The sequence below is a fragment of the Triticum dicoccoides genome, chromosome 4A (assembly GCF_002162155.2).
Source record: "Triticum dicoccoides isolate Atlit2015 ecotype Zavitan chromosome 4A, WEW_v2.0, whole genome shotgun sequence".
NCBI lineage: Eukaryota > Viridiplantae > Streptophyta > Magnoliopsida > Poales > Poaceae > Triticum > Triticum dicoccoides.
This window is the reverse complement of record NC_041386.1, coordinates 393,716,411-393,732,186: the sequence shown is the minus strand read 5'-3', so window position 1 is coordinate 393,732,186 and position 15,776 is coordinate 393,716,411. Positions and strand designations below refer to the sequence as shown.

Here is a 15,776-nt window from a genome sequence, read left to right as displayed (position 1 = left end):
ATGAGACTGAGCTTTGTTCTGATAGCCTGGGTTGGGTAGGTGGGAAGATCCATTGCCACCTTTGCTCTTTTGCTGGTAAGGCTGATGAAACGGGGGAGGAGGAGGCAACCAGAACTTCTGTTGCTTAGCTGCCACTTGTGAAGAAGAAGAAGATTGAACTACATCCATGTATCTCTTCTTAGATGCCTCACACTTGAGCTGAGCAGCTTCTTGCTTTAGTGCCATGTTGTAGAATTGATCAAACTCAGTCGGTTCAAGAAGCACGAGAGCTAATTGCAGATCTTCTCTGAGGCCACCTCTGAATTGATAAATCATACTCTTTTCATCAAGGACGTCTTGCTTAGCGAAGCGAGCGAGTTTCTGAAACTGGATATTGTATTGATACACAGACATGTTGCCTTGCTTGAGATTGTGAAACTCCTCACGCTTGCTCTCAGCAACGCTTGGTGGGATGTGATGAGCTTTGAAGTCTCGGCGGCAATCATTCCAGGTAATCACACGACCTCCTCTGGAATCTCTGTATTGATGATACCACTTAGCAGGTTGGCCTTTGAGTTGAAACGAAGCAAACTTGACAAAGTCCTCAGGACTGACATTGCTACACTCAAAATGTTTGCAGATATCCACGAGCCAGTCGTCAACGTCTATGGCCTCGACACAATTGCTAAAGGACTTCGGCTGGTTTGCGAGGAACTGGTTGAGGGTAGCAAATTGAGGCTGATTGTTGCCTTGGCCTTGATTTCCTTGGTTGCCTTGCCCTTGGTTGCGCTCTTGCAAGAGTTGCAAAAGCATCTGAGTGTTAGCGTTGGTGGCTGCCATGATAGCTTGACAGGCCTCCTGAGGTGGAGGTGGTGGCGGAGAGTTCGACTGATCCCCATCATTGCGGTCTGGATTCTGACGCGTTGGAGGAGCCATCCTGAAGAGGTTGACAACCGTTAGCATCTTGAAAGACATATATTCAATCTGAATCAATGGATCGAAATTGCAACATATAGTCGTAACATTCGAACAAGGATGAACGAATGAATTCCAAAGTAAATCATCACACTTCCATAAAGTTGAGAAGCCACTTAGATAAAGGTAGATGAATAAAGCAACAAGGTACGAATATGAACAAATAAGTGGTAAGGATTACCCAATTACAAACCAAATATCTGCGGGAAGAAATACTAGAGATACTTGAATTCCCACCTATAAAACTCCCGAAACTTTCTGGTTATGCAATCGGGTGTTGGGGATACAAGGGAAGCATAATATCTCACCCAAAACTAGCAATTCCTACATCCAGCTGTATCCATCCTTCAACACATAACCAAGAACCCTTCAGAAATCATGTACCTCAACCTTCGAAAAGCATCCGTTATACGAGTTATGGCAATACTCTCAAACTCCTGCCCCAGTACTGGGTGGCGTCGAGGTTATCTCACCAACAACTGCATAAAAGAGATTTTCGATGCCGGCGAACTCAGGTATTCTAGAACTACAATGATAAAATTGTGACGACAACACCTCAGAGCTCAACTCCCCGGGACACTACCACAACCCCTAAATGTCAGGAGGCACCAAGAACAATGTTCTCATCACAAAACCATCGAAACGATTCCAAGATACCCGCGTGATCCTCAAAAATCGTGAAATTTGAGGAGAGAAGAGTCAAAACTCTACGTCAAGAGGCCTCACCAGAGCGACGAAGGGACTGAGAAGTAAAAAGAATCCTACTCTCTGATATATATAATCCTAAGACTCAAAACATTTTGTTCTAGAATCAACAACGTCAACGATTCGATCAAGCAGGGGGCTCCTAAGTCGGGAAAGGCTCTGATTACCAACTTGTAACACCCACAATGCGGCTATATCTCCCATGTGTCGGGGCACGACTTAGAGGCATAGCCGCATGGTAGGCAAGTCGCAAGAGGGGTAATCTTTACACATCCCATGTACTGAATAAGAAAGGGGGTAAAGAGTCGGCTTACAATCGCCACTTCACACAATACATAAATAATCCATACATCATCCAATGAACAATCAAAGGTCCGACTACGGAACCAAAATAAAGAAAGACAACCCCAAATTCTAGATCCCCGATCGTCCCAACTGGGCTCCTCTACTGATCATCCGGAAAAGAAACATAGTAACGGCCCGAATCCTCGTCGAACTCCTACTTGAGTTCGGTAGCGTCCCCTGCACTGGCATCATCGGCACCTGCATCTGTTTGGAAGTATCTGTGAGTCAGGGGGACTCAGCAATCTCACACCCGTGAGATCAAGACTATTTAAGCTTAAGGGTAGGAAAAGGGTAGTGAGGTGGAGCTGCAGCAAAGCACTAAGCATATATGGTGGCTAACTTACGCAAAAGAGAGCGAGAAGAGAAGCAACGCACGGTCGAGAAGCTAAAAGTGATCAAGAAGTGATCCTGAAGCTACTTACGCTCAAGCATAACACAAGGTCGTGTTCACTTCCCGGACTCCGCCGAAAAGAGACCATCACGGCTACACACGTGGTTGATTCATTTTAATTAAGTTAAGTGTCAAGTTCTCTACAACCGGATATTAACAAATTCCCATCTGCCCATAACCGCGGGCACGGCTTTCGAAAGTTCAAACCCTGCAGGGGTATCCCAACTTAGCCCATCACAAGCTCTCAAGGTCAACGAAGGATATTCCTTCTCCCAAGAAGACCCGATCAGACTCGGAATCCCGGTTACAAGACATTTCGACAATGGTAAAACAAGACCAGCAAAGCCGCCCGATGTGCCGACAAATCCCGATCGGAGTAGCACGTATCTCGTTCTCAGGGCACACCGGATGAGCACTTCGTACAACTAAAACCAACCCTCGAGTTTCCCCGAGGTGGCGCTGCAAAGGACTCTATTTCAGACCAACACTCAAAGGAGCACTGACCCGGAGGGGTTTAAAAAAAAGATGACCCTTGAGTCTGCAGAACCCAAGGGAAAGATATATGGTGGTAGGTAGGCTAATGGTAAAACCAAGGTTGGGCCTTGCTGGAGGAGTTTTATTCAAAGTGAACTGTCAAGGGGTTCCCATAACACCCAACCGCATAAGGAACGCAAAATCAAAGAACATAACACCGGTATGACGGAAACTAAGGCGGCAAGAGTGGAACAAAACACCAGGCATAAGGTCGAGCCTTCCACCCTTTACCAAGTATATAGATGCATTAAAGTAAATAAGAGATAATAATGATATCCCAACAATATCCATGTTCCAACATGGAACAAACTTCATCTTCACCTGCAACTAGCAATGCTATAAGAGGGGCTGAGCAAAGCGGTAACATAGCCAAACAAAGGTTTGCTAGGAAAGGTGGGTTATGAAGGAAATATGCCCTAGAGGCAATAATAAAGTTATTATTTATTTCCTTATATCATGATAAATGTTTATTATTCATGCTAGAATTGTATTAATCGGAAACATAATACATGCGTGAATACATAGACAAACTGTATGTCACTAGTATGCCTCTACTTGACTAGCTCGTTGAATCAAAGATGGTTAAGTTTCCTAGCCATAGACATGAGTTGTCATTTGATTAACGGGATCACATCATTAGGAGAATGATGTGATTGACTTGACCCATTCCGTTAGCTTAGAACTTGATCGTTTAGTTTGTTGGTATTACTTTCTTCATGACTTATACATGTTCCTGTAACTATGAGATTATGCAACTCCCGTTTACCGAAGGAACACTTTGGGTGCTACCAAACGTCACAACGTAACTGGGTGATTATAAAGGTGCTCTACAGGTGTCTCCAAAGGTACATGTTGAGTTAGCATAATTCGAGATTAGGTTTTGTCACTCCGATTGTCGGAAAGGTATCTCTAGGCCCTCTCGGTAATGCACATCACTTAAGCCTTGCAAGCATTGCAACTAATGAGTTAGTTGCGGGATGATGTATTACGGAACGAGTAAAGAGACTTGCCGGTAACGAGATTGAACTAGGTATTGAGATACCGACGATCGAATCTCGGGCAAGTAACATACCGATGACAAAGGGAACAACGTATGTAGTTATGCGGTATGACCGATAAAGATCTTCGTAGAATATGTGGGAGCCAATATGAGCATCCAGGTTCCGCTATTGGTTATTGACCGGAGACGTGTCTTGGTCATGTCTACATAGTTCTCGAACCCGTAGGGTCCGCACGCTTAAAGTTTGATGACGGTTATATTATGCGTTTATGTGTTTTGATGTACCGAAGAAGTTAGGAGTCCCAGATGAGATTGGGGACATGACGAGGAGTCTCGAAATGGTTGAGACGTAAAGATCGATATATTGGACGACTATATTCGGACATCGGAAAGGTTCCGAGTGATTCGGGTATTTTCGGGAGTACCAGGGAGTTACGGGAATTCGTATTGAGCCTTAATGGGCCATACGGGAAAGGAGAGAAAGGCCTCAAAGGGTGGCCGCACCCCTCCCCATGGGCTGGTCCGAATTGGACTAGGGAGGGGGGGCGCCCCCTTCTTCCTTCTTCTTTTCCCTTCCCTTTCCTTCTCTCCTACTCCTACTACTTGGAAGGGATCCTAGTTCTACTATGAAAGGGGGAATCCTACTCCCGGTGGGAGTAAGACTCCCCTAGGGTGCGCCATAGAGAGGGTCGGCCCCTCCCCTCCTCCACTCCTTTATATATGTGGCCAGGGGGCACCCCATAGACACAACAATTGATCTCTTGATCTCTTAGCCGTGTGTGGTGCCCCCCTCCACCATAATCCACCTCGATCATATCGTAGCGGTGCTTAGGCGAAGCCCTGCGTCGGTATAACATCATCATCGTCACCACGCTGTCATGCTGATGAAACTCTCCCTCAACACTCGGCTGGATCGGAGTTCGAGGGACGTCATCGAGTTGAACGTGTGCAGAACTCAGAGGTGCCGTGCGTTCGGTACTTGATCGGTCGGGCCGTGAAGATGTACGACTACATCAACCGCGTTGTGCTAACGCTTCCGCTTTCGGTCTACAAGGGCATAGACAACACTCTCCCCTCTCGTTGCTATGCATCACCATGATCTTGCATGTGCGTAGGATTTTTTTTTGAAATTACTACGTTCCCCAACAGGTTAGAGGCTTGACATGGCAATATGGGAGGCATGATAAAGCAAGTGGTAGGTAGTGCGTCATAGCAATAGAGCGAGCAACTAGCAAGCAAAGATAGAAGTGATTTTGAGGGTATGGTCATCTTGCCTGCAAAGTTCTCAGAGTTGTCGAAAGCTTGATCCTCGTTAGCGTACTCAACAGGTTACTCGATCACGTACTCGTCTCCCGGCTCTACCTAGAGCAAGAACACAAGAAAAGGACCAACAATCAATTACGGTGCAATGCATAATCAACATGATGCAAAACATGGCATGATATGCAAGACATGATATGCAATGCATATGCGTGCTTCAGAAGGGAAAGAATGAACAAGGCATCAACTTGGCAAACCAAGTGTGCCGCTGGAAAGATGAGATGATTTCGGTCGAAATCTATATAAAGATCACCGGAAACGCACGCACGGTTTGCAAATGGCAAGCAAAACAAGAATGGCACAATTCTGCGATTAACAGCACGATGCCACTTAGAATGCAGCAAGAAACTAAGCTACTGCACTCCAACATAGCAACAAGGCTCATGGCAGTTATGTACACAAGATGCTTGACAAAACATGAACACTGAGCTACGGCTAAATCACACAAGAGTAGGTTCAAAAAAGCATGGCAAAAGTGCAAAAGATATCAGCTTCACAGACTTGGTGAAAATACTAACATGCCAGAAATAACATCAGGAAGCAATATTTAGAGTAAGCAAACAACATGCAACAGGAACCTATAATAGCGAAAAAAGGCATGGCATGATTCTACTAAATGCACAGATCAAAAGTCCCTTACTGATCGTGAGCCAAAAAGGCACAGAAGATATGATGGCACCCATGTAAACATAGCAAGTTCTGTTAGCAGTTTCAGACTTAGCAGAAAACTGAGCATGGCATAAACAACATCATGAAGGAAACTTTGCGAGCTCAAATCACTCACCACAAAGCATTGCATGACAAAACAAGCATAGCATCAGCAAGATCGCATGTTCATGAAGCTAACCATGGCAAGAGCAAGTTCATATCATGCATGGATCACTAGCAACAACCATGGAAAAATTGATTAACATGTAAACAATTTGTCAGGAACATTTTATAGCAAAAGTAGAGCAAGATTAGGACATGCTAGTGCACTCCATAATTGCAAACAGGGGCATGGATGGATAGATCATAACCATATGTCCAAAACACCCTTATTGAAGATATCAAAACAATCATGGATGTCACTGTAGCATCAAGTTTACATGGCATAAAAATAACAGAAGAACAAGGACTTGGCAAAATCCTAAGTCCCTAAAAACAGCAATATCACGAAGGCTACTTTGCATGCTTGTGCTAGTCACCACATAGATCACAAAAATACATGGCAAGCACCCCTGTAAAGATGGCATGACATAGTTCAAAACACAAGTAGAGCTCATGCCCATATGAAGCACCCATCAAATGTGGAAAAAATGATAAATCATCATAATCTGATAAGTAACAACAGTAAACATTTTATAGCACTCTTACATCAATGGTTAGGGCATCAAGATGAACTCAAATAAGCATGCCACAATGGAATGGAATGAAGAGCATCTTCCAATGAACATTTTGATATCTCATATGCATGAAACAGAGCTACAGTCACCGAAATACGAGGCAATGAACAGGGCATGAAAATCATCACAGAAAAAGGACTTAGAGGAAAAACGAAGTCAACCTCGGTTGCACGGAAAACGACGCGGCGGCGGATCTGGCCGGAGTTCGCCGGAGATGGAGCGGGGAGGCGGACGGAGGTGAGAAGGACGACACGGAGGTCGCCGGAGCTCGTTGGAGGAGTCGCCGGAGCGCGAGGGGGGCGGCGAGGTCAGGCCGGCCGGATTCGGCGCAGGCAACGGCGGACACAGGGGAGCTCGGCGGCCAGCTGATGGAGCGGGGCGGCGCCGGCGAAGGAGCAGGGCGGAGGAGGAGGCCGGCGGAGGAGCGGGGCGGAGGCGGCGGCCGGCGGGCACGGGCGCCAGGTGGGGGGGCGCGGGGGCGTGGGCGGCGGCGGTGGGCTAGGCGGGCCCGCTACGGGCTCGCGGGCCGGCGGCGGGGTCGGGACGGTGGTGCCATGTGGCGCGCCCCTGTTGGCTGTGGGCGTCGGCGATGGACGTGTCCGGCATCGGCGAAAACGTCCGACGGCGGAGAGGGTTGGATCTAGGGTTTATCTGCGTGAAAAATCGGGGAGGGGCACCTATTTATAGCTAGAAGGAGGTAGGAGTGTCCAAATGGAGTGTAGTTTTCGCACACACGATCATGATCCGACGACGGAGGACATGGAAGTGGTTTAGATGGGTTATTGGGCCATTTTGGAGGGGTGTTCGGCTGCAACACACAAAAGGCTACCGCGGTTACCCGGTTAACCGTTGGAGCATCAAACGGACTTCAACTGGAACGAAATTTGACAGGCGTCTACCGGTGGTGTACCAAGGCCACTTGGCAAATATCGGTCCATTCCGAGAACATTTAACACCCGCTCATGAAAAGAGACAAACGGGGTGCGCCGGTGCATGTGGAAGTGGCGGATTGCAAAACGGACAACGGGGAAAATGCTCGGATGCATGAGACGAACACGTATGCAAAAGAGATGCACATGATGACATGATATGAAATGCATGACATGAACAAAATGCAAAACGAAGACAAAACCCAACCACGAAGGGAATCTCATAACTTAAAGCCGGAAATGGCAAGAGTCGGAGTTACAAATATGGCAAGTTACATCCGGAGTGTTACACCCCTCTCCCTAGGCGCCATCTCCTCCCCCATCCGGCGGCACCTCCTCCTTGTTTCTTCCACTCCTGGGACGCCAAATCCGCGGGCTCGCCGCTGTTCGAACGGGGAAGAGCGGGGTGGAGCCGATGCTGGCCTGGAGGTGAGAGCCCCATCGTTCTTCCCCTGCTTCTCCTTGCGCCCCATGCCCTCACTGCTCCCCTACCGCCTGACTCCCAGACCTCCCCTACTCCTTCACCCCAGCGAGAAGACCCCGCCTCCCCAACCCTTGGTCGTGGATGGAGAAGAGGTTGTGGGGTGAGCAGCTCCTCGGCATCGGACGGAGATGTTGGAGGTGGAATGCGGCGGCGGCGGCAGCTGGCGAGAGAGGATGGAGGAGAAGGGGAGGGGTGCTGCGATGTGGATCCAGGGGAAACAGGGTTAGGGTTGGTGGAATGGTGGCCCGTGTGAAACAACCCCCACGCGGGCTACCAATCACGCAACATGCACGCAGCACATAAGGACAGGCTCGTCTCGCACCCCAAAACGGTTGACCCAACCAATCGCGGGAGAGAACAAGCCCACCAGTCATTGCCCATCGAAAACTACAACGAGGTAAAAAAAGACGCAGATCCAACGTAGATCCAACATATCAGAATAGTTTGGAGACTAGATTGACCAGATCCAACGGCCTAAAGCGAAGCTCCTCGAGGGAGCTCTCTGGAGGGGGGTCGGCCAGCCTCCTTATATGTTAGAACTAGCAAAAGAGTCCGTGCATTGCAACGGGAGAGAAAACATAACACACACTCTTAACTCAACAACCATTACTCAAGACCACAATAGGTCCATCTCCTTTATTTTTGCGAGGCAGTATATTTGTGTTGCAGTTTATCCTCCTTCTCACCCTCGCCGGTGATGGCCTCGGTATTCACATAAAATAACAAAAAATATGTGTTGAATATGGTTAATCCTAAGGCGTCTCTCTCTCCCTCTCTCTCGCTCGCTCGCTTTCTCTCACTCTCGCGATGAGAAATCTGTTGTTTTCCCCTGTGACATTTTTCAGAGGTATGCATGTGTAGTTATCGATGATTTCTTTTTCGTATATCGTTATAGTGGGGTGTTTATTTGCAATCTGAATCGCCGCCGGTATGAAAAAAACGAATATTGCGCTATAAATTATAAATTTGCTTCCATAACAATATTTTAAAAATATTTAACAGGTAAAATTAACATCATATTTAGATTCCACACATTTTTCTAATAAAATTTCATATATAATAAGTTAAAATCGGAGTTACGGTTTAAAAGATACAGATAATTTAGAAAATCATTTGGTTTGACACAAATATATTTTAAAATAATATTTAAAAATACTTAACAGGTAAAAATAATCTCATATTTATATTCTACATATTTTTCTAATCAAATTTCATATATAACATGTTCAAATCGGAGTTACGATTTAAAAGATATGAATGATTTTAAAAAGCATTTGTTTGACTTAAATATAATTCGTGGATAAATTATTTAAAACATCAGAGGGTTCCGAAAAATGTAACACAACAGTTCGAATGTGACTTAAATCCGAATGGCGGTTTAATTTCAAAAAAAAACAAAAACTTTTGTGTAAAATGCGAAAATACGTTTATCAATTTTAGTGGGCGAACGAAAACTCTGCCCCCCATCGTACGCAGAAACGAAGGACAAGTTCTCGGCACCCACGTCATCTCATCCCTAAATTAGTGCTAACCTCCCAGTCTTCTTCAAATTTAGTGCTAACCTCTTTGGCCGCACAAATCTCCTCCAAGCAAAGTGGACGCACGTGGACTCCCTCAAAAAAAAGTGGACGCACGTGGGCGGCCACCGGCGAAGGGGGTCGAGCCCGATCCCGCGGCGCGGCTGCGCCTACTCTCCCTCGCCTCTCCGGCCGCACAACTCTCTCCCTAAGCACGACGTTGGTGCATGCAGGACGGCCGCCGGCGAACGAGGCCATGCGCGAGACCGCAGCGAGGCGTCGCGGAGCCCTCTGCTCCGGTTTGTGATCCGCGCATCAGTCACCTCCATCGCCACCGCGAGTCGCCTTCTCCTCCGTCGCTAGGAATCCGGAAGCCGGCAAGGTAACTGATCTCGGTGAACGAGGCCGCGCGCGAGACCGCGGCGAGGCGGCGCGGAGCCCTCTGCTGTCTGCTCCTTGCCGGTTTGTGATTCGCACCGGTCACCTCCATCGCCACCGTGAGTCACATCCTCCTTCGCCGCCGGGAATCCCGTCGCCGGCAAGGTAACCTCTCTCCCTGGTCCTCACGCCCTGCTTGCTGCGCGTGTGTGATGTGTGGGTGCTTATGTTGTGTGCTTGCTAGCTTGTCGATGATGGCCTACTACTGTATACGTATGATTTTGGAGTCAGACTGTCAGATTATGATCTATGCACTTGAGGAAAGGGATTATGATGTTGCTGAATTGGGAGTCCTCTTTCGCGAAGCCAGAAGTTTGGTGTTGGGGATTTCAAGCCCCTTACTTAATTTGTTTCAATTTTGGTTAGCAGCGATTTACCTGTGCACCAAGTTTGAGTGGAATACATTTTTCCATTCAAGAAAAACTTGGTGGATTAATTTGTTTTATCCGGCGAGCACCAGTGATGGTGCACGATGACGGGCTTACTGGACCAGAAGATATCTGTACTCTTCTCAATGGTGCAAAGTTGAGGTGTTCTCAAATCTCATTGGCCTATTTTATTTTACTACTGACTCTTGAATGCTCTCTTTTTTCTGATTTGGTTGTCTCCCTATTCTTATGTTCTTTACTTCCAATTTCAACTTTCCAAGGATTTAGTTAAAAAAATTCAAGGATTGTTCTTCTCATGCCTTCTGTTGCCTGTTCAAGGATTGTGCTGCAATTTGGGGAGAGATGGAGAACATGGAGCCTTGGGCAGCTTAGGTAAATCCTTCCTTAAGCGCAGTTGCCTTCTGGTCCATAGGTAAATCATGAAACAAAACATTGTTGCTTGTTCAACATTTTCCTGATGAAGTAAGATGGTCTGCATGTTAACAGTTGAAGAATATAAAATAGGGATGGTTTTTGATTTGATGGTTAAAACAATGTTAAAATATGATTGTTTTGTGCTCGCTTCAGATATTAATCCAGTTAGGCTTCATGGTATATGAATGCACAAGCTTTTTAAGAGGGCCAAAAGAGAAAATGGAAAACTATTACATATGTCTTTCTGTCCAAACAATATAAATCGAGATTTCTATCTTGCCAAAACTTCTTATTATTGCGTTCATTTTCTTCCAATTGTTTACATGTCACCTCTTTGTTGGTTGTTGGTTGGTGCCAAGGCCATTAGAAAAGAGTAATGCCTCAAACAAGGTTGTTCCGAGGATAGAACTCAGGGTGGCTACCATCGATGATGCTAGCCAGCAAGCTCCTGGGTGACTACTCGATGCCGACGATTGTTGGTTTCCTTCATGGCTATTGTAAAATGGTGCTTCATATATCACATGCTCTTTATTGGGATCTTTATTGGCAAGCTAGCATCACTTCACTTTTGTTCATTTCTTTGGGGGTTGCAAGAAACATATGCTAATGGTTATGGACATATGAGCAAATAAGAGAAGTTACAATGTTGCAACTATTCTCAGTTATGAGAATACTGAAATGGATATAGACTGATGAGATGATGTTCATACATGTTGAAGCAGGTTTCTGAAAGAAGTAATGGGTATAGACCTAACTATGCTCATCCTGTTGATAGGACATTCTCATAGATCGTTTTTTCTTGTTCTGGTTGAGATATATTAAAGTCTGTGTACCCATGAAAAAAGAAGATACTTCAAATTTTGTATGTAGTACTTGGTGTATGTGTGCTCATGAGGTGTCCAGGTACTCATGATGTAACATTAGATTTTTGTTATGTTCTAATTTTCTTACCCTCGCAGTACCAACTATGTATACAGTACTCCAAGACTGCTAGCGCATTGACTTTTCTTTGAATTGTTTCTTCGTGAAAGTACCATTTATCTCTGATATTGTGTGATGATCACTGAATAACTTAAATACCTTTTCAGTAATGACTCTGGATAAAGACGAAATAGAGAACATAATCTTGGTGGAGGCATCTCAATGGAGATGGGAAAGTGTTGCAGAAGTGGATTTATTGGGTTGGGGAAATAGAAAAAAGAAATCTTGCTTGGTTTTTGTATTCTCTTCCTGATGTATTTTTTATGTATTATCGGCATGGAATAGATGATCCCTCTCACTTAAGTTGATATTGTTGTCTTATACATTATGTTTCACTTCTCCACAATCATGCGCCCTTAATTTGTGTTCGTATTGCTTTTATAACTTGTTTATTCATTTATGTCATATATATTCCTACTCATAGTCTGTTATGAGAATTTTTTATTTTTAATAGCTTTCCATGGATAATGAACCGTGTATGGTGGCTTTATTAATCTTCAAGAAGTATTACATATTAATGATATTGAATGCATGGTTGTCATGGTTTACTTTATGTGTGCCTGATTGAGAATGTTGCTTCTCGGAAAATAAAATTGATGTCTAACCAGTTGATTTGCTCATTGTATTATTTTTGTATTAGTTGAGACGTGAACTAGATGACACTATACAATGTTCAATTACATTCATGGACTAGATCATGATGGGCGCGCGTTGCGGCGCCCGTCCATTTTGACAAAAGAGTGGTAGGCATTTTTGTAAATATATGAAGATGTAGAATTGAATTAGCATAATCTGCTCCATATATTTGTTTTGAATGGAAGAGTTAAGTTTAAAAGTGTGTGTTGCCAACTCACTAAATTGTCAATAACTGGAGTAATTGCATACTAAGGAGTACACTCACCACATAAAAAAAGAAATAAAATACAAAGGTTTGACAAAGAGAACAATTACATGCCAAGTTGTTATAGGATTTCCTTCCCCATTGTGTCGGTGCAGTGTTGATCACCTCACATTGACTCATTTATAGGTAGTTGTTCAGTTGGAAGGGCTTCTAACATAAGGCAGTGGTGGTATCTTGTCCGAACACTTCTTTTCTGTCGTCACTGCCTGATTGGAGTAAGACAGTGGACTATCCAGTTTAGTTCACTCGGAGAAGGGAAAAGTTTCATGTTCAGAGAAAATCAAGGAACTATTAGCACAACCACAAAACCTGATTCACAACATGACATAAGAAACCAACATCATGGCCCGTTGGCAAAGAATCCAAATTATTGATCCAAGTTCCCAACATAACAATCATAAGCCGACGTTGTGCTCCAATCAGCTTGAATGTAACCTTGGAGTGATTCTTAGTTTCTTACTACACTAAATTATATAAATTATGATTGGAGTAAAATGCAGTTAAAGTATATTTTATTTAACCAACCAAAGATAGGAAGTGATAGTAATTAGAAAGATTGTAAGATATTTGAGATGGAACTGGAATGTGTCAGCCCTAGGACAATGAGTTAATATTTTGAGTATAAAATACACATAAAAATTTCTGTAATGATTTTTTGGGTGCCAAAATGCACCTTTACTCAAAGGGCAAAGGTTTGTACGTACCCATGATACAAGACACCAACGCCTTTTTTTTCCAACAGAGCACATTTTATATTGTAGCTGTAACAGTACTGCATATAATTGCATCGGTGAAATATGAGTTTGTTGCCAGCTAGATTTCAGAATGTAGAAGATGAACACAAAAATGTTCTGGAAAGTATGAAAGAAACACTTACAATTGGATATGCAAGTCTACCGACTGATTTCATGGCATTCTATTTTTTTGCTTGCCAAAATAGGAATAGCACTTACAATTGGATATGCACGTCTACCGACTGATTTCATGGCATTCTTATTTTTTTCGTTGCCAAAATAGGAATAGCAGTTTATAGGATAATATGATAGTATATCCTTACAATATACTCCCTCCGTCCCATAATATAAGAACGTTTTTGACATTGTTATTATGGGACGGAGGGAGTACAAAGTTATTCTAACAATGACTTACCTTCGATGAAAGAGCGTACCATTCTTTCTCAGTCAATGGCTGAGATCCATTTCCCAGTCCAAATATTTACAGGTATGCATAGCAATTCAGAGGAAGAAAAATGAGTTCCGTGCCATTATAGAGCAATTTTGTCAAACAGATCAGAAACAAACACGCATCATTTTCTTCCAATAAAAGAGCAACCAAGTACCAACATACAATAGTCTTATAAGTTGGCATGTCATTGTCACCATTAAGCTATTCCTTATTTCAAAGGACCAGTTAAAATTGCGTAGCACATCTATTAATCCTACTTTTTAAAACATCGCGTGCTTAGCTTTAAATTGTGCTTTCTCGGCCTTGAATGGAATAGAACCATAAGCACCAGGCGAAATATCAAGGTTTAGGAAAAAAAAATAAGATATGTTAAAATGCTCTGCTTTCCCCCCAAATGTCAATAGTTGGCGCCCATGTCTTCACTTGTACAACATGTCCGTTTATATTATTAGTGAATCATCAATTACTGAAACATATCACAATGCACACCCCGGATTCTAGGTTTGTCAAGATTGTTTATTTAACTGATGCAATAGCACGGTCTAGTTGCTTTTGGTCAACTGCAATTATTATTTTTTATTTGGGCAAGTGAACCATAAACTGATGAACAATGAAGCTCGCGCTTAGCAAATAGCATATCATCCCTCTAAACTTTCCTGAGCAAAATTATTAGCAATAAAATTATAAAATAAAAAGCAATTGATGTTGTGTAAGAAAGGCGGGGCTTTAGAGTAAGGGGAGGGAAGTGAAGCTTGTTGTTCCCAGCTTGTCCATTTCCTGTTTAAAAAAAGTGGCAAAGTTCACGAATAAATATTGATACAGAGGCAGATACAATATCCTAGGTAACTCCATCATCATTACATTTAAAAGGTAAAAGAGGCTAACCAACTCCCCTCCAGAAGGCTCCCCCGATTGGGCCTTCGTGGGCCATCGGATCTGGCTCTCGGACACGCCTGAGCCGTTGGATCTTCACGGCGGTTAAATCAGTTTTCACCTCACGATCGTTTTTCACTGGCCAATGATGGGTGGGCTCGCGCGGCACGCTGGTTGGCTGGGTCGCCTGTTTTCACGTGCAGGCCGTTTTGCCCAATCCCCACCATGCGCTCCGCACCCAATCCCCCATCTCCCCAGGCCCCAGCCCCCACCGGACAAACCCTAGCCTCACCAAGCCCCACATCTCGCGCTCCTCCCTCCTCCATCCCCGTTAGCCGCCGCCGCCGCCGTTCTGCCTCCCTCCTCTCTCCCCTACAACCACGTCGCCGGGAGGAAGCCGCTGTTCGTGGTGCCATGCCGCTGCCGGGGTGTTACGCACGCTTCGTTCCCCACAGCCCCTCCCTCATCCTCGCTCATCACCGCCGCTGCCTGCTACTCCCGGGGCAGCCGAGCGCCAACGGTGCGGCAATGGCTGTTCCAGGAGGCGAGGGCGAGGGCGCGGGCGTTGGGCGTGTGGACAAGGAGGGAGGAGTCAACTTGAGGGAGGAGATGAGAGAGGTGAGGGTTGGCAGCGATTGCAGGGAGAGGAGGAGGAGTCTGGAGGCAATGGACGATTTTTTTAGGGTGGTCGGTGTCGTGGTTCTAACTCTGACAGTGATGTAGGGGGGTATGTATGGAGAGGCTAGATCTTAGCTATGGAGGAATTGTAAGCACACGAGGATTACGAGTTCAGGCCCTTTTCGGAGGAAGTAACAGCCCTATGTCTCGGTGCCCGGAGGCGGTCGACTGAATTATGTGTGTATGAATAACAGGGGTGCCAACCCCGTGATACTGAGGAGGGGGTGGCTTATATAGAGTTCGCCAGGCCCCTCCAGCCCTCAGTAATGCAAGTTTTAAAGTACATTAAGATTGGGGGTTACTGGTAACGCCCCTAATAAAGTGCTATGATGACCGTAAAAGCTACTTAATGA

The 15,776-nt window shown here is 44.9% G+C and overlaps 1 long non-coding RNA gene across 1 annotated transcript; it reads left to right on the top strand.

The window, feature by feature from the left end:
• Positions 1-9,633: 9,633 nt before the first annotated feature.
• Positions 9,634-12,114, top strand: LOC119285973. Its single transcript, XR_005140092.1, has 2 exons — positions 9,634-9,704; positions 9,798-12,114. It is a non-coding gene; the product is annotated as an uncharacterized LOC119285973 (long non-coding RNA).
• The last annotated feature ends 3,662 nt before the right edge of the window (positions 12,115-15,776 follow it).